The 24,662-nt window shown below is 37.3% G+C and overlaps 1 protein-coding gene across 3 annotated transcripts in view; it reads left to right on the top strand.

The window, feature by feature from the left end:
• Window positions 1-2,969: 2,969 nt before the first annotated feature.
• Window positions 2,970-24,662, top strand: part of LOC136764393 (disks large-associated protein 1) — a 194,164-nt gene continuing 172,471 nt past the window's right edge. For all 3 annotated transcript variants that reach the window (XM_066718420.1, XM_066718429.1, XM_066718438.1), the window contains exon 1: window positions 2,970-3,154. The gene's annotated coding sequence lies outside the window, so the exon portion shown is untranslated. The remainder of the gene's footprint in view (window positions 3,155-24,662) is intronic.

Raw genomic sequence — 24,662 nt, 5'->3', positions numbered from 1 at the left:
CAAGGCTCTGTATATGTGTGTGTGTGTGTGTGTGTGTGTGTGTGTGCATATACTGTAGAAGACTCATGAAGACTACACATTAATAAGATTTAATCTAACATTATGTATTGGCAGAGAGGAAGTCATATCACAAGCCCCCAACTGTTATATTCATCCAGGTAATAGGAAGCAAAGTAACAAATTACAACACACATTTGCAATGACATAACACTCTTGATCCGGTCAATAGCACTGTTAGGATTCCAATTTAAAATCCAGGGGCACCACCCAGTCAAGAGCTCTGACTTGCTAAATCACCAATGCCTGCATCAGGTACTGCAATCTGTGGCAGCAGGCATCACAAAAATCTTTGATTTGTCTATTTATAACACATTTTTTGTGTACTTAGAATTAATAATATATTTGACATTGTATTGTTATTTTTGGGGTACATTTAAAAAAGCTTAGATCATAGTTATCAGAACACTGAATATTGGGATTGTGATGATCCTACTTCAAGATTAATTTAATTTATTTTATTTTATTATTTATAGAATTATAACTTTAGGGGGGCTACATTTCCCAGTGGGGAAACTGCAAGAAGATTATTCCGTTCATCTTATATGGAGGAGGCTTTTTACACAGTGTTTCCTCAGAGGGATAGTAAAGATTGAAATGTCTACACAAAGTATTATTAAATATTATTCACATTAATTGTGTCTGATTAAGAAATATACAGTTTTATCTTAAATGAAGAACAGCAAATTGGTCTTTAAATGTGTGTATAAGATTGATGTACAATATTTAAGAACGTGTTTGTGCTGTGTTTAAAGGATTTGGAGAAAGGTATACATTTATAATACAGTATTTTATTGGGGATTCTTGTAGCATATAGCATATCTCACTAAAACAGGTATTTAATTTATGCAAATACACATTATTTTTAATTTGCATGACTGATAAGTGATAAAACTGACTGGTCAATTTTATATATGTATAATACTTTTACTAAATAAATCAGAATGTTTACAGTTATCACTGTAAATCCAGTACTTACTTACCAGTCTGGTAATGGCCTATTAAAAGATTCATAGATTATGATTTTAAAAGATACATGTTAAAGAACTGCTACTTGGAAAACTGGATTTTGTAACTGTGATTATTTGTAATCTGGATACATGTAGTCAGATATTGATATTTTCTGAGGAATGGGATCAAAATAGTCCAGTTAAATGTATTGTTAAACATTAATTATAGGAATGCAAAATATGTGTCCAGATTACATGCCCTTTTACTTTTGTATTAGTATACAAATAAATGCTGTTTAATAATAGATATGACACAGTATTATCATAATCCATCTCATGACCACTGACCTACATTGCTAGGCAGCCTCCATGTATGGAATCTATTGCTCGCTGCTGCGTGTACCTGGGTTAAGACCACTGAAGTGTAGTGTTATGCCATTAAATAAACATGGGAGTTACACAAGCCCAGACATCCATCACTGTTTCACAGCCACAATACCAAGCCATATAGTTTGTTTACAAGCTTCTTGAAAATAGTCTATATAGCATACTGATAGTCAAAGATACTAATTGTGAGCAGTGGTTTATTAGTGATGAATCCTACTTCCCTTTATTTGCTCTCTGTTGTCTTTTGTTGCTATTTCAAAGACTTTGTGGTGAATTGAATCAATCACACTTTTATTTTTTCAATTTGATGATAATCTAACTTAATCTGTGAATGTGTTCATGCTGGTTTCTGCACAGGGCTGTTAAATCACAACAGTGTCACCTGCATTTGTGCATGTGTTTCTGTGTTTGTTTGTGGAATTTAAGGTGTGATGTGGGGTTTATACCCTCTGAAGTGTCTGCACTAAAATATATTGCAGTTTATATGAATATCACTGTTGTTTTTTGAACATCCTGAAATAAATTATTGTTACAAATATTTTTAATACAAATAAATACAAAAGTAAAGAGTTGCATAACTACCACATTGTATGCATATTTATCAAAATAGTTACTGTACATATAATTCTATGTACATTAAGTAATAATGTATTCAGACTCTGGCGAACAGTAGTACATAGTAGTACATACATACATAATGTATGTATATGTTCTAGCACTGAAAACTGAAGATCGGATTTGATCTTGGAAGACACGATCTTTGTTTGACCTTTACAAAAAGTGCAGACATCCACATTTCCATATAGCCAGAGACAGAAAAGCTGTTTTGCATGCCCCTGAATGTAGCCACACCAGGTACAGTATTGTCCCTTTTGGGTTGCAGTACAACTAAGCACAAATTTAGGTAGAACTGCTTTAGACCAACATACTAAAAGAGTTGTAATGGAGAACATGCTTTTGTGTACCCATAAAACACTATTAAAAAACAGACAAAAAATAATGTAATGCAATACCTGTTTACATCAGGAATTAAATCGATGCACTTGCTTCCCCAGAAGCCTTGATCATTGTAGGAGATTATCCTGCATAATGATTCTCTGGGAGATTATAACTGGATGGACAATGCACTGCTGAAATTGTGCGAAAGAATGCATACAATGAGAGCAGCTGTGATTATAATATCACTACTTGTATAGATACCATTTCAAAAAGCAAAGCAGCCACACAAAATAAGATAATTCAATTCGTGAAATAAAATGACCAATACCAACTCGTTTAGTAATTCAGTCAAATAATTGTCATACTGTCAATCACAATATAGGTCTGACATTTTTCAAATGCATTTCTGCACATTATACACCTGCTAGAGGTAACTGAACAGGCACACTGGACAATGTGAAATATGGCCAGTGGCTCGCAGGACTAATATGCACATTATCCACAGCGACGATTAACGCACGGCATCTCGTCTTCCGCCAGGCTCTGCGTATCCATGCCGGGTCTTAGAGACATCTTATTTTCTTGTGTAGTCCCCCCTCCTGCGTCCCACCCCCCATCTTTGGAGACATTTGGTGCTGCAGCATCGCTGACTATCAGGTACAGGCAGCAGAGATCAGCCTGTCTCTCAGTAGTCGCTTCCCTACACTGTCAATACAGCAAGTCTATTAGAAAGCTTAGCCAGGAGTCGTCCCGGGCACTTTTTCAGGATTAGCCGCATTCCTGCTGTTCACATGCAACTGGGCTTTACCCGGCTGACAGAGGTAAGATCAGGTCTTTTTTGGCTTGTTTTTGTGCGTTATTTTCTGTTTGCGTTGGTGGGCTTGACACATGATTCAGTTGCCCCGTGGACGCGTCCAGCTGAGACCGATGTCCAGCTCTTGAGCCACTGATTGAACTCATTGCATTTTGGGGTTGGTTTAAACAGAAAGGTTTATTGCATATTTGATTTACAATATACATCTGCTTGGCACGTTGCTGGAGAGAGACGGTGCACGAATGGCATCGTAAGTGACAATGCAATGTTAAACTGGGAAAGGAAAACAAAGAAACAGGTTATTAATGATACTGGACATGGGGGGGGGGGGACCAGCACGGAAATAGTCGTGCTGTCGACAGAGTTCAATCGTACGAAAGTGTCGTTTCATTATCGTTTGATTGCATAGACTAACGTGTGCAATGTAACGATGCTGCCTGAAATGAACGCAGTCTTGTCGTGCCATTAGTCACTAGGCTCTCTTATTGTATTGCCTAATTATAGTAATAGGAAATATCAGTTAGTGATTCTTTCGTTCAAGTCTCGCTCATGGCACACTAATGCATTGTGCGAAAAACAATATTGTGGGTAACAACTGTAGCATTGCATAGTTATGTACAATGTAGTTCTGGCATTTCATGAGAGGATACATTCATGATACATTCATACCTAAATAAGCCATTCTGTGTGGGCTGTTTAACGTAAAGCAGGGAGTTAAGCGATTGCTGAATGAATCAAACCATTTTCAAAGCATTTAATTGTATTTTAAAATCAGGTCTTTTCGGTATGCAGTCTGAAAGCTGCGATGTTTAGCGATGGAAACATTTCCCCTTATCAAGTGTTGGTGTCACGGAATGAAAATGGGACCCATAGTGATGGATGGGTTTCAATTTCTTTTCTGTGTCTGCTTGCCAGATATTGAAATGAGCAATAGCAGATAACAAGCCTTCTGTATGCAAAGCATGGAGCAGGTGTATGTGTTTATAATTTGTTATATCTGCTCCACTGCAGGATCCACCATTTATGTGTTTGAATCAAATGCCACCTTCAACGTGGAGGGCTGGAAAACATACAGAAATAGATATTTAAAAGCTGGAGTTGCACCTATACTAGCACAGAATTGGTTGATATCAAACCATGGGATATTTATAATGTTGCTCTGAAACAAAGCCACGGGAGTTTTGGATAATGTATTCCTTTTCAGCATTTGTTTGATTGCATAATTGTTTAATTTAAGATTTTATCAACATTGGAAGGATGCTGAGACTATTTTAATGGACACGACATGCACATTCCTTTAAAATTGATCACTGTTGGGTTGTGGGTATATCTGTTTCTGTCTTATTTAGTCTTATTTAAAACTGTCACAGTGTTTGCGTACATTTCACAGCATTTGGTAAAGCCAAAAACACACAACTTATATTTAAATGTCATTGTTTCATATGATCATGCATGCTTATGAAAGAATCTCAGTAGATTATATGTTTGGCATTTTTACACTGTACTGTTTTTTTAATTTGTACAGTGGTACAACATAAACTGCTTTCATAACTCACAATGAGCTTACAGTAGGTGCCATTCAATATTACATGTCAGCATAAGGTTTGTTTTCTTTATCTTCAGTAAAGCACTGATTTACTATCATCTTCAAATGAACAAGGTTTACACATCACACTCCTCAGACAGTCACCTGTGCATTTAAACAGCCCTCGGCATTAGGACACGTGAATCACATTATCCAAAAGCTGTCTTCACCCATTCATGGGTTGCTATCTGCCTGACTGTCATGCAAGGCAGGATTTGATATCCAGAATGCAATAATCTTTGCTTAATGAGGAAAGAAGAGAAATCCAATTAAAGGGCATCATTGGTTCAGGGGTAGGGCATGAAGTTATACAGTGGAAACTCATAGGAATAACTGAAAATGAATGGAAAAAAGGAGTGAAAAAGGAAACTGCAGCTTAAACAGAACTGGCTTTCATCCACGTCTCCGTGAGCTGTAGCCACTGGCATTTACTGTGAGATAGCACAACCATTATGATGTCAAAACTGTTTTACTTCATCTAGCACTTGAAGGAGGAGAATATTAAGTAGGTTTTCTTTTCGGAGCAGAAGTAAAATAAAGGCTCGATCGTGAGCTCTCGTCTTGAAAGTACAAACCTTTAGCAGGGATCAGGGAATTAATTTTCAGACAAACTCCTATTAATTGAATCTGTGGAGGGTGAGAATTGTCCCATTTAAACTACCAGGTTCACAAGTTTGCATTGTACACCGGCTTCATCTTAACAGCGTGTTGTAATAGTAACAGTGGATTTTTGCAAAGCTCGCCAGCTATTGTCCTAAGAATGTGTCCTATTCCATAATTAAACTGCAGGAACAAAACCTCACCTAATTGCATTTTCATGTGTTCTTGCAGAGCATAGCTCGGTAAACACATTTATACGGCAATTATTTTTCTCTTCTTCGGAGCCTTGATGTAAATGTGATGTGATTTAATTGGAATGGTCAAGAGCAGCAACTGTACAAAACAAAATACACTACAGGTATTTCAATAACTCAATACGAGGAGGCATTTACGACTGGAGTTCTTAGGTGCTTGATAAATAAAAAGCTGTAAAAAAAGATAAGTAGCCAATGAGCCTTATGGCAAGCATCTTGATGAGGTTAGTTTTCCTTGAAGAGACTATTTATCAATATAAATGCAGTTGTCATTTAAAAGTTTAAAGAACATTATTTTGTAGGTTGTAAAGATGTATTGTAAACATAACAATACTGTACACTTAAACTGTTTTACAATCCAAAGGAATTTTTTGAAGGAGTGCGGAATATTACAACCAGTAAACTTAACTGTGCTCAGCCATATGTGACTCGGCGTTACTCAGAGTTATGAATTAGTTTGTAAACAAAATCAGAACCAAACGTTAACATGTAATTATAAATGGATAGTTGATAATCTAGTCGTTATTCTTGTAGAAAATTAACAACCATATTCCATCCCTAAGATTAAATAGAGTTGTTTCAATATACAGCATTTTTGTGCAGTAAAAATATGTAATATAGAAGTTAAAATATAGTGTTTATTGTTGATAGTTACTGTCGCTGCACTTAATTGCTTTTGTGCACTCTGGAATGGTCAGCTGTGACTGTACTGTAAATATTTCTATACCAAATCTACATTTCCAGATTAAATTACAGTTTACAGTCTTCCAACATCTTTTAACATAATCACATTTTTCAGATGCATTCACACTAAGCTGTCAAAGACCAATTGTCCTCTGAAGTATCACCATAATAACAATAACAATCTATCCATCTATAATTTACATTTAACCACTTTTTCTTGTAATATATGTCTTTACCCTTTTTTAGAGAGGGGATGCATTCAATATTTAGTTGTTGCAATGTGGAGCATTGTTGAAATAATTTACAGTGCCCCTGTCCTGAATCAAATGACTGTCTGCACCTTATTTTTTCATGAAAGTTGCAAAATAAATTATTTTTACATATTCAAGCCCCATGTTTTGTATGTACTGTGATGTCATCAGGCTACACTCTGCTGTGCATTGTTCTGGGTGCGGCTTCCAGTTTTGCCACTTTTTGCCATAAACAATTGTTTCCTTTTCTATTTATGTGTAAGAGTGAAAGATGACTGCTGTCATTGGGCACCATAATGACAATGAAAACCTGATGTCTTTACATTTGCAAACATATAGTTTCTAATTCAAGTGTGCTTTTGACACAGGGTCAAAGCTCAGGGTTGTCTTTTATCTTTTTTATATTTGATAGAATCTTTTTAGCACTACCATGCTTTGGAGGAAAGGGGTGCTACAGTGTTCTGGGTTCATCCTTCATGAAGAAACTTATTGTACCATGAACTTATGATGGTTATTTGGATCAAATATTGTTATTGCAAAAGTGTCTTGTACAAAGTCCCAACGGATCCCAAGGCCTTGCAGTGCAATACTGTTAAGTCAGAGTCTGGTCGGATCTGTTGTCTGTATTGTGCTCCCGGCTGTCAAGAAGGCTGGTTTGCTGGAAGGGGTACTCCCCTATGTGGTTGCATTGTTATCCCATTTTTAGTTTCTTCTGTTCACTTGGCAGTAAAATTGGAGGTCTGGGACTCTTTGAAGCTTGATTTAATTTCCGAGTTCAGATGTGCATTTATTTTGAGGATGTGTTGTTGGCAACCAAGAGAAGTCATTTTAGTTTCCTGTGCCTTTGTACACCGAGTAGGGTCAACATAGTGAACTCCCCAACAGCAAGCTCTTCCGTCCCCAAAGATGTGACTTCAGGTAACGACAGTGCCTGATAGAAAAAGACCTCGGGGGATTGTCTATTCATCAGCTGCAAATGAAATATTACATTACATGGCAGCAGGTTTGTGCAAAGGGATTTCATCACTTTAAATAATAACTCATATTCTTGTTTAACGATGAGATTGAGCAAACCTAATTAAACGCAAATTATGTTTTTACAATGCAAATCTACCCATTTCTCTGGCTTAAGTCAGCAAACTAGTTGGAATAGTACGAAAATATGTCTGCCGAGGCTGTTTTCTCTTCAGTTACCAATGCATGGTAATAATGTCGGCAGCATGCTTCTGTCACAGCTTTGATATATATCGAAATGGCCTTGCTTGACAGGAGAGTGGCAGGAATAAAGGGACGGTTTAATCAGATTCATTAGTTCTGTGGAAAGCCAGTGTTTCAAGTGAGCTGGGAGAAGTCATGCCTTATTTTATACGTTGAGGGCCTTTTATCGTGGCACTAATCCTGCTTACCATGACAGGATTTCATTGGGTCATTCATAAAAGTCATTTACTGTCAAAACCTATAACATCATAATATTACTGTAATGTAATGTTGGAAACCTTATTTTTCAGAGATTTTTTTTTGTCAGATTCATACCAGTGTCCTACATTGTTTGCATTTGCCTGTAATGGCTCAGTCCTGGCAGATTCTAGGTTTATTTAATTGATTTATTTTAAGTTCAATTGATATTTTTATGAATTGGCATTTAATTCAACAATAAAAAGCCTCTTTAAATATCAATAACTTGGTCATTTAAGGATGTTTTCTAAATTCCATTTCAAATCGAAATTCATTATGAACTTGTCTGAAAAGATTAGGTTACTTAAGCAATAATATGTTTTGTAACCCCTTATTTGTAATATTTCTGCTAATATAAGGCTTTGATGTGTTTTTGGGTTAATAAGCCAAGGAGGCAGATTTACTCTAGAAAAATTAGAACTTCTCACAGTTTGAGCTGGGAAATGCACCTGCGATGATTTGATTTGAACTGGAATATGTTGTCATATATTCAAATGTGAGAGATATGACTGAAAAACTAATTTAATATATTATAATTTATAACAGTAATAATAATAATAGTTATTATTATGTAAAAAGTCTGTATTGTCCCTTAAATTAAGTAATTTCAATACAATTAGTTAACTCTAGCTCTATAAGTTTATCATTCCTTTATATCATATTTATTTTAAACATCCTACGATTCCGAAAGTGGTATTTGATCGTTTCCCTGCCAACCAGTCTGCCCATCGTTAGCTGTTAACAAGTTAAAAAATATTGTAAGTGTGAGTTGGAGTTGTTGTCCTTCACATTCATCACACATTCTTCACTTCCTGTGATGTCACATTAGTGACTCAGAGGCATGCAGAGAAGGAGACACCCAAAAGGGACTTGGGCATGTTTATATGGGGGCTAAAACCCTCAGTCTCAATCTGTGTCACAGAACCTGCAGCCATATGGCAAGCCTGCTGTCTGTGGGTCAGCCACCAATGGTCCTGTGCAACAATTCCCCCATTGACCTAATAAGGATTACAAGTCTTGCACAGTGAATGACCTTTTGATTCCAACCTGATTAACTTCACCAGCATAGCTAATTTTTAGGAGCGTGCATGTTTTGCAAACAGCAAAAGGACCCCTTTGATATTCCTCATTGTGTAATGTGCACACACAGCAGTTCTTTTAGTTCCCCCCTTTAAAAAAAAAATCTCATTGCAAATTCATCACAGAACGGCTGTAACAAATAGAGTTCTGTCTAAAATTAATGAAGAAAGTAAGAAAAGTTCAATACTTCTTTTATCCTCCACTTTTTTGGGGGGAATGAAGTTATGGATCACTGGCCTGAAGCAGTTGGAGAGAACATTAACAAAATAGCATTTTATTACAAGTGACTTCCTTTCATCTTCTGCACAATACTCTGCTAATCAGATTTCATATGCTCACATATTGGGCATCCCAGTGGTGCTGTTTAATGTATGTATTTCATAAATGATTCAGAGAATGTTCTTTTACTTTACCCTTTTTCTTATATATTTTTTTTGAAATAAGAAACTAACAGTACATTTTTCTCAACCTCTCTCTCTCAAGGTATTCATTATTATGCAGATCTGAGAAATTAATTATGTGTTCATGGAGAATGTTTTTATTTTAGACATTAAAAACTCTGCAATGGCGAGCTATGCAGAACATTCAATTACAAACTCAAACCTAACATCTCAAAGCATGCAATTTATCAAGTTCATAAGTGTTGCTGTTTTTTCTTTGTACTATAATTTGAAAGACTTTTTTTATTTTTAGTGATAAAAAAATACATTCAATATGGTCCAGCAAGAGTGAAAAACCTCTATAGAATTTGCCTATGTTTTAATAATACACACTGCTGTTAGAGTCTACTAGTTTGCTTTGGGTTTTGGGTAACGATTTATTAAGTTTGAATTGGCTCTTATGATGATAATATAAAGGTCATCTCAATGGGGAAAGAGAGAGGATGCAACAAGACAGACTAAAGGCATCTTTCTGTAGGGGAATTATGAGAATTGCCTGTATGTCTATATTAATATCTATTTGGTAGACTTGGTTTATTGCAGATTATTTATTTTTCAGTTTTAATTTTATTGGAGACAACACCTACAATAACTGACAGTGGGGGAGAAGTTAAAATTGAAAATGGCTAAACTACACCTTTTGGTATTATGTAGCCAAAAACATATACACATATTTGTAGCAAAGCCATTCCTTATAATTCACTGCATTATCCAATTATCATCCCTTTAAAAGAGAGTATGACCAAGAATACCCATTATCTATAAATACACACTAGGACTGGCACGCTTTCTGCTCACTGAGTAGATGTTTATCTTGTGCTTCATTTAACTTTTTTTCTTCCCCTGACAGCTGCCCCTTGACATCTTATTTGGTCCTGGATATTCATGGGATGGTGCAGGTTTCATTCAGAGAGCTGCATTAATTAATAAGTCCCAAAATGAATGTGTCTGCAGAAAGCACAGCCTCTGCAAATCTGAAGACTTCAAAATCATTCAAAATGCTCGACTAGCTTCATATATTCAAGAAATCAACCAATGCAGCATTTCATTCTGCACCCTTTATAACACCATAGCTCAGCAACAAAGGAATATATTATATTGCCAACAGTCCAATACCAAACCAGACATCTGCTCTTATGGTTTTAACAGAGTTTAGGCCCAATCTTGGCCTTAATACCTGCTGCAGCCTTTTTGATGGATGGCTGAAGGAATCATTCTTCACAGTTTCCTGGAAGAGAGTTGTTGGTCTCTGTGGTCTCTTCCTGTTTTGCTATTCTAGTTCATCCCATAGGTGTTCTGCTAGATTGAGATAAATACTCAGTTTTGAGTGCTATTCTCCTCAAACTGAAGTGTTGTGATCGTTATCAATTGCCCCAGCCAGTGGCCAAGAAAAGCACAATCCATACTGCTAGACATAGTGCTCTTATTGTAAGCAACATTTGCAGAGCATTCCTCCTTTTTATTTATAGCATCATACAATCCAGTTTCAGAACCAGTTTAGTATAAAATTGACAGCTCTGTAAAAAAATGATAAGACTCCTTAATCTAAAATTGAATACAAATTTACAAGTGAGTCTTTCGAATTATTTGTCAGGCAAATTAGCTTTTAATTGTCCTAGTGGATATTGGATCATGAAGTGAAAGCTTTGATGATACAACTTGGTCTGCTAATTATGAAGCTATAGTTAAAGAATTTAATGAATTATGCCACTTTCTTAGTATTCCCCTCAAATGGGCCTAAAACATGAAAATAATGCTGTAATGTAATCATTTAACAAATAAATAACTGCTATCTGCTAACAGTTCAGAGAAGAATTCTATCAATGTAACATTTATTCCATACAAAATAACGACACACTTTAATTGTATTTAGTATTGACTAACTTAAAGGTCTTCTGGATACCTCAATCAAAAAAGATATGTATGAAGAGAAAAAGAGGCTTATTTACACAGATGAAAATCTTTTACAATTGCATTTCTGAACACAGGTCACAAGCAATAGGTAATAAGTAAAAAAAAAAGTAAACCAGATTACCGTTGCCAGGAAATTTAAATGAAGGGGGAGTGGTTGCATTTGGTTTATAACACAGTGCCTCTTACTGCTTCCTCCTTTCATTTCTGTGATGATACATTGAGCTTCTTTTTCAAAATGACAATTCAATATATATATATATAGATAGATAGATAGATAGATAGATAGATAGATAGACAGGTATATCAGTCCACATTCAACATGCGTCCGAAAGGAGAGTAGGGGTTTATTTGGCATGATTAGATATTTTAATGCAGTGTAAACAATTCTCGTACATTTCGTAGGTGGATGATGATTCATAGAGCGATGCCTGGAAACTCTGCAGATGATGTTTGGGCCTCATCATGATGAAGTAAAGCATCAAACTAATTCGATTGTAGGTCTTATAAAGATTACTGCTTCAGGAAAGGGATATCGGAGCACTGCTTCCTGTAGTTTTTAAGTATTGGTCGTGTGGATTACTGATAAGAAACGAGTAACCAGGATAATTGTAAAACTGTTGAATTCATTTGGTTTGGAATGAAACAGCTGATTCACATTTGCCATGTTACAAAAAGACTTAGAATCAAATGTATTCGATTTTTTTTAATGGGTAGAAGGATTATTGGTCAACAATAAAAGGCAATTAGAATGCTTTTGGATTCCTGAAAACATGCTCCAATTGAAAACAAGTGTGTAGTAGGATGCAGTTGCAGAAGGGCAGAATTTGTTAGTAGTTTGCCCAGCCTGTTCGCTTCAGCACACAGCTGCGATGTGACAGAGTCCCGGCACAGCCCCTGCAAACCCTGCTGGCCTTCTTCTCCCAGCAGTAGCAGCAGAGAATCTCCTCTGAGCTTTTCCAGAGCTGCAATTTCCCCAAGAGCCCTCACCGGTGTTGAGCTCAGCCTGCTACTAAATCCACTGGGAGTTTTACTGTCTATAACAGGTCAGACAGACATTAGGATAATTGGGTTTAGAGGAAGGCAGTTTAACGTGTAAGACACCCTGGAAAAGTATCTTGCTGTTTTAAATTAGCAGAACTATTAATAGGCAAATTAGAGTTAAGGCAGTCAGATATGCATAGAGATTGTATGGCTATAAATGGAGCAGAGAGAACAAATACTAGTAAGCACAGTAAGAGAGTTTTACATTTTCTCTCTCCTAATCAAGTAGAAGGAAAGGATTTATTTCAGAAAAGACACTTTCAGCTGGGCCTTATTACGATAGGCATATCCTTAGGAGGGCTAAGCAGTAGACGGGAAAGCTGTGTGAAAGCGTAGTTTGAAGCTGTTGCAATCACTTGCTTTTAATAACTTCATGAAGGTCAAACAAATTATTCAGTACTCGTAAGATAATAAGATACCGCATCATGTTTTTAAACCTTTCCCACATATTTAAGCGTGTTGTTTTTGTGTCTTCATACGGTGTTTTCTTCAGTGATTCATGATTTTGCTGCTCTCACACGTCACAAAATCCCCTGAAAGAAGACTATTCCGGCACCAATAACAAAACGATGAATAATGAATGAAACCTGTTGTGGCACTATCTGCATTACTTTATTATATTTGATTAAAAATCTGCACTGGAAAGAGAAGAGAGCTAAAATGACAGCGTTGTTAACCATTTAGTTCAGTATAGGCTGCTAACTCCATCATGATTGTAATGCTAAAGACACCACTCTATAAAAGTATTCATCCATGTAACATAATTTCAGGATTGTTAAGTCCATCTTGTAAAAGCATGGCCAGTATTATTTGTCAGTATTACATACATTTGATTTTTTTTTTTTAAGAAAGAATGGGGTAACTGAACACGCACTATTTTAATGTCTTTTGGCTGCTGTTTTTATAATCAAGTGCAAGAAAATCAACTTTTCCCTGTTGGGCCTTTGTGCAATCAATATACATATCAATGGGGCAGCACTTCTGAGCTCCAGGAGAGAAGGGAGACGAGTTAGCAGGAGGTGCTCAAGCTGTTTTTCTATTCCTCTTGTTTCTTCCTTCCTCACCTTGCAGAGACATCCTGCTACCATATTGTGAATTTTCACAGGATTGCTATCCTGCTGGGTTAACAACGTCTAACATTGAATGTTTTATTATCAAATGGGAATAGGAACAGTAATTGTATTATTATGATTAGTAGTAGTGGTAGTAGTAGTAGTAGTAGCAGTAGTAGTAGTAGTAGTAGTAGAAAAAAATATTCATTTGACAGATGCCTTTTATGCCTTTAACTTATTGATCTGAATTGTATTTGTTTGTATAAGAAGAAGCAGCTGAAGGTTACATTATATATTATTCAAGATATTTCGTTGTTATTTTGACCATGATAATTATTAACCTCTAAGTGGAAAAAAAAAGTGCTGCCGAGTTGTCTAGGGGGGATGGGGGAAGCTGCCAATTATCGGCCATAGTCATTTTGATTTGCAATATTGATATGAAGTTAATTTAGGGTGGTTTAGATTGTCTTATTCAAAAATTATCAACAACATTGAACTGTCAGACCTGGAACCCCTGGACTCCCTTCCCGCACCCCCAGGGCAGACACCCCCTGTTCTGAAAAACTCTGCCAGGTCTTGCACCCCCAGAAAGGGCATCTGCCCCCCCCTCCCCCAGGTAAAGAACCCTGTTGTAAAAGGACCCAATCATGTCTTGTTTTCAGTGTTTCGAGTTTGCCAAAAGGTAAGACGAAGACATTGAAAAGGAAAAGGAACCCTTAACAATGAGATGAATTAGCAGCCAGACTGAGAGACCAGTTCTTGACTAGCTGTGCAAGGTGCATCAGCTGAGGCTATTAGTGAGTGTCTCCAGGTCACAGTTTTGTGTGACAGAGCTTCATATGTCTTGTTTAGTAGGCATGTATTGCAGCCATTATGATGTTTTCTGATGTCATGGCATTAGTCCAACCCTTCTTGTGTTATTGTGCTTCCTCCTTTATTATGCTGGAGAGGGCAGTGTAGAGTCAGGAGGTAGCAGCTGGTAATAAACTGATAAAGCGTAAGAAGCTTGGGTCAAAGACAGAATTAAATCAGTTTGAAATGAACAAGTTCAGCTGGGAGTTCGAGATAAGAAAGCTGAAACAGTGGATACGTGATGTGAAGGCAACATTATTTAAATTATTAATTTGGTTAAATATTATTTTAGTACGAATTTGATGATGCTTATAAGAATAACAATACATACATGCATAAAGGCACATTAAAGACTTAGAAAAAGGGTAGTTTTCATTTCATATGTTGGTATTAAAGGTATTTAAAAATACAATTTTGAAGGTAGAGAAACTCAGATGTGCCAAAACTCAGAGCCAGCGAGGGTCTTCTCATTTAAAGTTTTGGCTGGATTACAATTTTTGGTAAACGATTAGATCTGGTCTGAGGAAGTCAAGAGGCAAACCTTTGAGCAGTGATTCAATTTATGCTGTTGTTTTTAAATACTATCAAGTATGATATATGTCTTATGATGGTAAAAGTGGTCTGCCTCTGTTTAGTAATATGTACAGAAGTTGCTGGTTTGATTCCTATCAAGAACAAAAGGTATGCTTTCAGTTGCCACAGTAACAAGCCCATGAATGGCAAACGGTGGGCGTCTCCCGGTGTCCTGCCGGCTGCTGGCATGCATGCAAGAGAGAATAGAGCTGGCAGAAAGGTAGCAGACAAAAACAAGCATGGGAGAGGATACGCAGGGCAGGAGAAGTGGAGGAAAACGGGGCTGCAGCCAGCAGGAGTGACATGAAACCGGAAGGAAGGTAATAGTTGATTTGAACACAGCTCCAGGGCTGCTCTTTCTGATGATAATCTGCACCACGGTTACAGCACTTAGAGGTAACAGAAACTTTTCAAGTTCCCTCTTTTTATTAGTCCGAAGATTGGGTAACACGGTTAGAGGGGATAAGGTTAGGGTGATATCGTGTAATGCTTGCCTAAAGTCTAGAAAATCCCATGACTCTTCTAGTTGTCAGTAATCCAAAATGAGTATTGAATAATTGAATAACAAACCAATATTCAACTAAGGAGAGAAATAATCTAGAGATCAGTTACAGGATATATTAATATTTACATTTACGGGTTTGTTGCGTCACTAAGGGTTGTAAGTTTCATTAAAGTGCTCTGAATGGTTTTATTCTGATGAACATGTTCTTGTGCACCTGTTTCTGAGGATGGAGTGAGGTCGGCGCAGATGTTTGTTCATTATTATTACCATTTCCTGCCTGTTTTGACATTTACATAGGTTATAAGTGCCTTGTGGAATTGTGCAGTAAATGTATTTTCCGGTCTGTGAGGATTTTTTCTTCAGCTTGACATCAACTCACCTCTGAATCTGTGGGTATCTTTGTCTCACAATTACTCACAACTAAGGTGCCTATTTATATCTTGTGATCTGTTCCGCAGTTAGAGAACATAGAAAAATGTTACTCACACAGTCTCCAGCTGGCCTCCATCAGAGCTTACTATTTTGGACTTGAAATTGGCTGTAGGTAATACTTTACTTGAACACAATAATGTGAGTTATTAATGTGAAGTCTACTGTTTTTGGAATCCACACTTTAATTGCGCTAGCCTTTTTGAAAGCTCCTGTTGAATTTCAGTCAATATGCACCGTGAGAATTACACTGTAACTGCCTCTATAATTGCTTAGGTTTTGAGTTGCCTGTTATATTTGGAATTAATTCAGAGACAGCCAATACTGTTGAAGAGTTAGCTATCCATTCTTGTTCTTAATTAAAAGTTTAATGCAAGCCAGAATTAATCATTTTCTATCATTTAACTGTCCGTTCCTTTTCAGTTCCATATTGCGCTTGCCACAATACTGTGAGAAACCAATAGAATAAGTCTTACAGAACCAAAATGTCATCTGGCTGTTGGTACTGTAATTATATGTTAAGAAAGTAATCCATTTAAAACGTAGGTAAGTAATGGATGCATTTTACATTTCTTTTAGCAGTGACATATTAAAATATATTTTCTCTCTCACTTATTATAAGTTTATTTTGAGTAAGTATTTTGGATTGTAGGCGACACTCAGTTTTACACCAATCAGGAGGGCAGTGCAATTTACTGTTTTTTATGATTCAAATAATATGCTACCACAGAATCTTCTAGTTGAGCAGCATAATGGTGATTTATTGCATGTGCATGGGACTAAAAAAAAAAACAGCTTAAACATATGGTTGCATTTTATCGTCTGTTTTTAAGTTGTATTATTCATTCTGTGTAGAAAAAACAAGATTAAACCCTATATATGAAGAATTTAAAAAATATTAATTTGAACACTTAACCATTTGTCCAGGACAAATGTTGACAGTGTTATCAACCATGGGACAATGGATACAAAAAAATGTATTATTACAATGCATGGGTTTTAAATATCCTCCTTGCCCGTGACATTGAAGGATGCTGCTTTTTCAGCACCATTGGTTAACAGCTGGCTGTGACTTTCAGAAGAATAGACTTTGTTCCCTCCCCTGCATTGCAAGGTATTGGAAAGCCTACTTTAAGAGGCATTTTTTGACAACCGGTATTTAAAAGGTTGTACAAGTCTTCATTTAGACAGCGTGAAACTCATTCAAAGTGTAAATGCCGTAAAGAAAACTGTCTTGTGTAGTCTGTTCCTTTTCCCAACTGCCGTACATAGTGTGATTTTAATAATTAATTAAAATGATTATTCATTACTAGAAACTATGTTCAGAAAAATCAGTGCTTTGTGTAAGAATGTACCTTTCACTGACCTTCCACTAGCAGTGCTCTTTAAATACAGGTTGCTGGACATTAGTTCAGCTTAATAACTGACAAAACAAGCTAAACATTTAATTATTCATATCTGAGCGAGAAAAGCAGGGGCAGCTAGGGTTGCATTGAATATTACACTATACTTTACAACCTGCACAGTACAATAGGTATTTAGTACTACTGCATATAATTTATTGAAGCAGTGTAACCTCAAAAGAGAGACTTTGTTTAAGGAGTGTGTATATATATACAGTGGGGGAAAAAAGTATTTGATCCCCTGCTGATTTTGTACGTTTGCCCATTGACAAAGAAATGATCAGTCTATAATTTTAATGGTAGGTGTATTTTAACAGTGAGAGACAGAATAACAACAAAAAAATCCAGAAAAATGAATTTAAAAAAAGTAATCAATTGATTTGCATGTTAATGAGGGGCATAAGTATTTGACCCCTTCGACTTAGTACTTGGTGGCAAAACCCTTGTTGGCAATCACAGAGGTCAGACGTTTCTTGTAGTTGGCCCCCAGGTTTGCACACATCTCAGGAGGGATTTTGTCCCACTCCTCTTTGCAGATCCTCTCCAAGTCATTAAGGTTTCGAGGCTGACGTTTGGCAACTCGAACCTTCAGCTCCCTCCACAGATTTTCTATGGGATTAAGGTCTGGAGACTGGCTAGGCCACTCCAGGACCTTAATGTGCTTCTTCTTGAGCCACTCCTTTGTTGCCTTGGCTGTGTGTTTTGGGTTATTGTCATGCTGGAATACCATCCACGACCCATTTTCAATGCCCTGGCTGAGGGAAGGAGGTTCTCGTCCAAGATTTGATGGTACATGCCCCATCCATCATCCCTTTGATGCGGTGCAGTTGTCCTGTCCCCTTAGCAGAAAAACACCCCCAAAGCATAATGTTTCCACCTCCATGTTTGACGGTGGGGATGGTGTTCTTGGGGTCATTCCTCCTCCTACAAACATGGCGAGTTGAGTTGATGCCAAAGAGCTCGATTTTGGTCTCATCTGACCACAACACTTTCACTTAGTTCTCCTCTGAATCATTCAGATGTTGGCAAACTTCAGACGGGCCTGTACATGTACTTTCTTGAGCAGGGGGGTCTTGCGGGCGCTGCAGGATTTCAGTCCTTCACGGCGTAGTGTGTTACCAATTGTTTTCTTGGGGACTATGGTCCCAGATGCCTTGAGATCATTAAAAAGATCCTCCCGTGTAGTTCTGGGCTGATTCCTCACCATTCTCATGATCATTGAAACTCCACGAGGTGAGATCTTGCATGGAGCCCCAGACCGAGGGAGACACAGTTATTTTGTGTTTCTTCCATTTGCGAATAAATCGCACCAACTGTTGTCACCTTCTCACCAAGCTGCTTGGCGATGGTCTTGTAGCCCATTCCAGCCTTGTGTAGGTCTACAATCTTGTCCCTGACATCCTTGGACAGCTCTTTGGTCTTGGCCATGGTGGAGAGTTTGGAATCTGATTGATTGATTCCTTCTGTGAACAGGTGTCTTTTATACAGGTAACGAGCTGAGATTAGGAGCACTCCCTTTATGAGAGTTACCTGTATAAAAGACACCTGGGAGCCAGAAATCTTGCTGATTGATAGGGGATCAAATACTTATTTCCCTCATTAACATGCAAATCATTTTATAACTTTTTTGAAATGCGTTTTTCTGGATTTTTTTGTTGTTATTCGGTCTCTCACTGTTAAAATACACCTACCATTAAAATAATAGACTGATCATTTCTTTGTCAGTGGGCAAACATACAAAATCAACAGGGGATCAAATACTTTTTTCCCTCACTGTATATATATATGTATATATATATACACTCACCTAAAGGATTATTAGGAACACCATACTAATACTGTGTTTGACCCCCTTTCGCCTTCGCTTTCGCCTAGAACTGCCTTAATTCTACGTGGCATTGATTCAACAAGGTGCTGAAAGCATTCTTTAGAAATGTTGGCCCATATTGATAGGATAGCATCTTGCAGTTGATGGAGATTTGTGGGATGCACATCCAGGGCACGAAGCTCCCGTTCCACCACATCCCAAAGATGCTCTATTGGGTTGAGATCTGGTGACTGTGGGGGCCAGTTTAGTACAGTGAACTCATTGTCATGTTCAAGAAACCAATTTGAAATGATTCGACCTTTGTGACATGGTGCATTATCCTGCTGGAAGTAGCCATCAGAGGATGGGTACATGGTGGTCATAAAGGGATGGACATGGTCAGAAACAATGCTCAGGTAGGCCGTGGCATTTAAACGATGCCCAATTGGCACTAAGGGGCCTAAAGTGTGCCAAGAAAACATCCCCCACACCATTACACCACCACCACCAGCCTACACAGTGGTAACAAGGCATGATGGATCCATGTTCTCATTCTGTTTACGCCAAATTCTGACTCTACCATCTGAATGTCTCAACAGAAATCGAGACTCATCAGACCAGGCAACATTTTTCCAGTCTTGAACTGTCCAATTTTGGTGAGCTTGTGCAAATTGTAGCCTCTTTTTCCTATTTGTAGTGGAGATGAGTGGTACCCGGTGGGGTCTTCTGCTGTTGTAGCCCATCCGCCTCAAGGTTGTACGTGTTGTGGCTTCACAAATGCTTTGCTGCATACCTCGGTTGTAACGAGTGGTTATTTCAGTCAAAGATGCTCTTCTATCAGCTTGAATCAGTCGGACCATTCTCCTCTGACCTCTAGCATCAACAAGGCATTTTCGCCCACAGGACTGCCGCATACTGGATGTTTTTCCCTTTTCACACCATTCTTTGTAAACCCTAGAAATGGTTGTGCGTGAAAATCCCAGTAACTGAGCAGATTGTGAAATACTCAGACCGGCCCGTCTGGCACCAACAACCATGCCACGCTCAAAATTGCTTAAATCACCTTTCTTTCCCATTCAGACATTCAGTTTGGAGTTCAGGAGATTGTCTTGACCAGGACCACACCCCTAAATGCATTTAAGCAACTGCCATGTGATTGGTTGGTTAGATAATTGCATTAATGAGAAATTGAACAGGTGTTCCTAATAATCCTTTAGGTGAGTGTATATGTGTATATATATATATATATATATATATATATATATATATATATGTATATATATATATAATTTGCTTCAATTATGGTCATTATCCATACAAGTGGCATTTATTGTTTGATTTAGTCTAACAAAAGTCAAAATCTGACCTTTGATCATTTGAAAACAGCCCTGGAAGCTACCCAATTAATATTTAATAAAAACATAGACAAAGATTAATTTTAGTATTTGTGTAATTTTGTTTTTGTTTTGCCTGGGAATGAATGTATTGTTTTGTTTGCTGACTGACAACATTAACAAATGAGCTCATATGTTCTGCGTTTTATGTTTTTTTTCTTTGTGTGTGTGTGTGTGTGTGTGTGTGTGTGTGTGTTTGTTGCAGACAGTTACTGCTGTTTGCACACTGGTTTGTACTTGTCTGTCTGACAAAACCATAATATCCCTTAAGGTCTAGCCCACTTAGATAGAGGGTAGGATTTTGTTTCCTATTTTCACTGATATTGCTTACCAGATATCATGGCATTACTGTAAACAAAAATTATACAGATTATGTAATTTAAAATACTTCCCAAAATGACTGTATCATTGATCCATTCATTTTACATGAAAAATGTGATGGATGAGACATTTGTATTCTTGAAATTCACACAAAAGCTTCTGGAGTTCAGTTCTGTGGCCGTGTCTTCCTAATTGGCTGGCGTTTGTGTGGCTCACTTATCTCGAACGCCATAAGTAACTCTAACCAATGCAAACAGTATATTAGAGGCTGCCTTGGGTCAAGATCCACTGCATGAAGCTGCAGAGCAAGAAGATAAGGAGAGTATTGGTCTTTTCTTTACACTTGAGGAATCTTATTATATTGCACAGTTTGTATTCAGGTCACAAACAGCATCTAGCTACAAGAAAGTCAATGTATTATAATCACAAATCCATACCATCCAACCCGGAATTTAAACACTCCAGCATTTAGAATGTCTGTTGCTGCAGTTTCTGATCTCAAGCGCTGAACGATTAAGGAATTGTGTGACTTGGAAACTTGGGGAAATGGTGCAAAACCCAGGTCCACCTTCTTTCTGATGTACAGAGCACAGAAAAACATTTTAAAACAGGCTTTGGTTTCTGGGGGTTTAAATTTCAACAGAGAAGTGGTTCCATAGCTTGCAGAAAATGTAATAGATTTTGATGCTGTTACTCTGATTATCTGGCTATGACAAGTTGTACATCCTCTCAACAGGGTTGTGGTCTTTCCTTGAACCACAGTAGATGGAGGCAGAGGCAGACAAGTGATTAATTCTGTTTCGATTGATTTAATTTTTTTCCAGACACTTTGATGATCACTTGTTTAAAGATGTAATTTAAGTTGGGTAGGATGGGAACGATATATTTATTTTTAAAGTGATGATCTTCAGCTGGCAGGCATGATATTTACATAGAAACACTTCTGTGATAAATACGAGAATGAGAGAAAAATGGAGATCCAGGAAGGCCCAGCCACTAACTCATAGTGCAGACTACAATGCTATAATACATCCCTCTCAGCTGGTAAGTTTATGTTGTAAATGAGTTTTTCAGTGTTTGATACATTTTAATTAGAGGATTCACAATATGATCAGATCACATATTTTCAAGTCAATATAGCCAGGGAAATGGAAAGCAGAAAACACTATTCATCATTTCAAAGAGGTACTAATAATGGTTATTATAATTGCAAGATAATTATGGTGTTAGAAGTGTGACATGACTACAAATTAAAACATCTGTTTTTCTGTTATGATTGCTGTTTTAAGAAATAAAGCTTATCATATCAGGTGTCCTCCAGATGCCACAATCTGGACTCATTATGCATGCTACAGGAGCAGTCCATATGAAAGCGAAGGCTAATTATGTCCACTGTGATGAAGAACAATTAGCAAAGGGGAATCCAAAACTGTTGATAAAACAGAAATGCCCTTATTTTGCAAATTCCTTAAAACGGAACCAAGGGGAAATTAGCATTTTAAATGACTGGGGATTACTGGAGCTCAGTGTAGTCAGTAGCTATTCAACCCCATTTTTACATTCTGAAGGATCAGCATCTAAAAATGCATGCACAAACAATGAAGAAATCTATATATTTGTGTTTCTGAAGGCATACCACAGGCGATTTAAGTAGCAATCCATGTAAAAAAAAAAAAAAAATAATAATAATAAAAAAAATGAAATACTAGGCCAATAATATACTCCAGTGTAAGACAGAAGCCAATTATATAATGCATCTACGGTTCTTTTTATGAGATTTTCCTAAATATTTTATAAAAAATGATCCACTTTAGTGCTAAAGAAGTCAGCATATTTCTCCAGGACTGTAGCCCTTCCTTTATTTATTAGTGTACTTTTTCAATCTAACTTCTATATACATTCAATAATTTGAAGAGCACACGGAGTTGCAGTCATTGCTGAGGGAAGAATCAAATTACCTTGGCCAGTCTGAAGTGTCTGAATTGATCCAGCATTATCGCCAGCAGTGGTTCTGACTACATGTCGATCTGCACCCAGAAATCACTTGTGTGAGTGTGTTGCCTGAATTGCACACTTGGTATGTTCAGCACCAGTCCAGTGCATAAATTGTGTCCGCTACGGCGTTTGTTCATATTACATTTTAAATAGTTATTATCCCCAACCACGGAGCACTGTGAGTAAAGTGGTAATTGCCAAATCCATTACTCAGACAGCAGGAATATCATGAATAATAGGTATGTGCCCGAACAAGGCTTTTGGGAGTAATGCTTTTGTAGACAGTACTCTGTATTGTCAATAGTTGTGTGATTATGAATAGTTTTTATTTACTTTGTACTTCATGATATGAAAGCACCCATGATTCTATGTAAAAAAAAAAAAGTAAAAGAATGATTCATACTATACTGACTAACACATTTCAAGACTAGGTAGACAGCTCCTCTGGCACCGCCCACTCGCTGTTCTCGTCTCATAGCAAATTGTAGGAAGGGATCAGTTAATAGAACAGTTGGTCAATTGTTGCTAATGTGGATGGAAATTGTTTTAAAAATAACACAATACAATACATGTGAGGAGATGACAGAATAAATTGCTATGATTGCGCAGAACTGGGTCAGAAACTGATGTGTGATTGAACTGGATGGCTGTGCTGTAATTCTAAACCAGCGTAAATAGCTTGATTTTCCACAGAAAGCTTGAGAACCATAGAAACCATTGTTAATAGCTGGGAAGAGTGCAATTCGAAATAGATTTGAGCAAATCGAGCGATCACTACAAATCATGGTTGTGCAACAAGTGTCAGGTTTGAATTTTGAAAGTAAAATGCTTATTGTAAATAATGATCTTATGTGGTAAGGGAATTAGTGGTACTGAGTTCCCAAGGTGCATCATTTTCTGTTTCAGTAGAAATGTATTTAAAAAAAACCCATTCATTTTTGACTTTCACTCAAAATTGATGATTTCTTTGCATGTTCTCATAAATAAGAAAGCAAAAGGGAAGTGTGGCGTGATGTAGTCATAACATATGCACTTGGATTTATAGATAGCTCTGCTGTAAATGACACAGGGCCCTAAAATTCTGCCAGATTTAATTTCGTGCTCTGCAGAGCGCGGCTAGTGAGACGGAGGCACAGTGACATTTACACAGCCCCTACTGCCAGCCGCAACAAGCCTGTGGCATTGGCTAAATCTGGAAGGAAGAAGCTAGCGAAGGGCCAGAAAACAGACTTGAGTACCAGTAATTATTTTATTTACAAATCGGCGATCACTAAACCCAAGGGTTTAAAATTATTTCTGGTAAATAATCACAGGTGTTTTCTGTGTCAATGTGATAGGCCGATCTATTGATGTCTTTTTCTTTCTTCTCTGTGATCCCATTTGAGTTCCTCCTATTATTCTCCAAATTCTCACATCTTTGATAAATAGGCACTTATTCTCTGCAGTTTACAAAACTTATGGGAAAGGTTGAGAGATCTGTGTGGCTTTTATCTCCACATGCATGTGTTTAATACCCACCATGTGGCCCGCTTCCCACAGGAACCTTTCTTGGCAGGGAAAAGACAGTCGGTTTCCATTTAAGCTGTCCCCTCTGTTGTGACATCTTAGCATGGGTATTTGCAGCTCACAGGATATTACTGGAAATGTTAACATAATAATTTTCCTCTGTTGTGTTGCGATAACCAAGTATCTGTATAGCTGGTTCAGAAGGAAATGAGCTGACGTCCCATAACCTTTCACCCAACTAATGTTGAATTCTATATTATGCACCCCTGCAGCACATTTTAAGCAGGTGTGTTTGGTAATCAGTCAAATGCATGTAATGCACTTGCTTGTATTTCACCCCTCTGAGTTTGCAGGTTCACTCTGCCCACCTGAAA

The sequence above is a fragment of the Amia ocellicauda genome, chromosome 2 (genome assembly GCF_036373705.1).
Source record: "Amia ocellicauda isolate fAmiCal2 chromosome 2, fAmiCal2.hap1, whole genome shotgun sequence".
Lineage (NCBI taxonomy): Eukaryota > Metazoa > Chordata > Actinopteri > Amiiformes > Amiidae > Amia > Amia ocellicauda.
The sequence above is the reverse complement of the archived record's forward strand: the minus strand, read 5'-3'. Positions and strand labels throughout refer to the sequence as shown.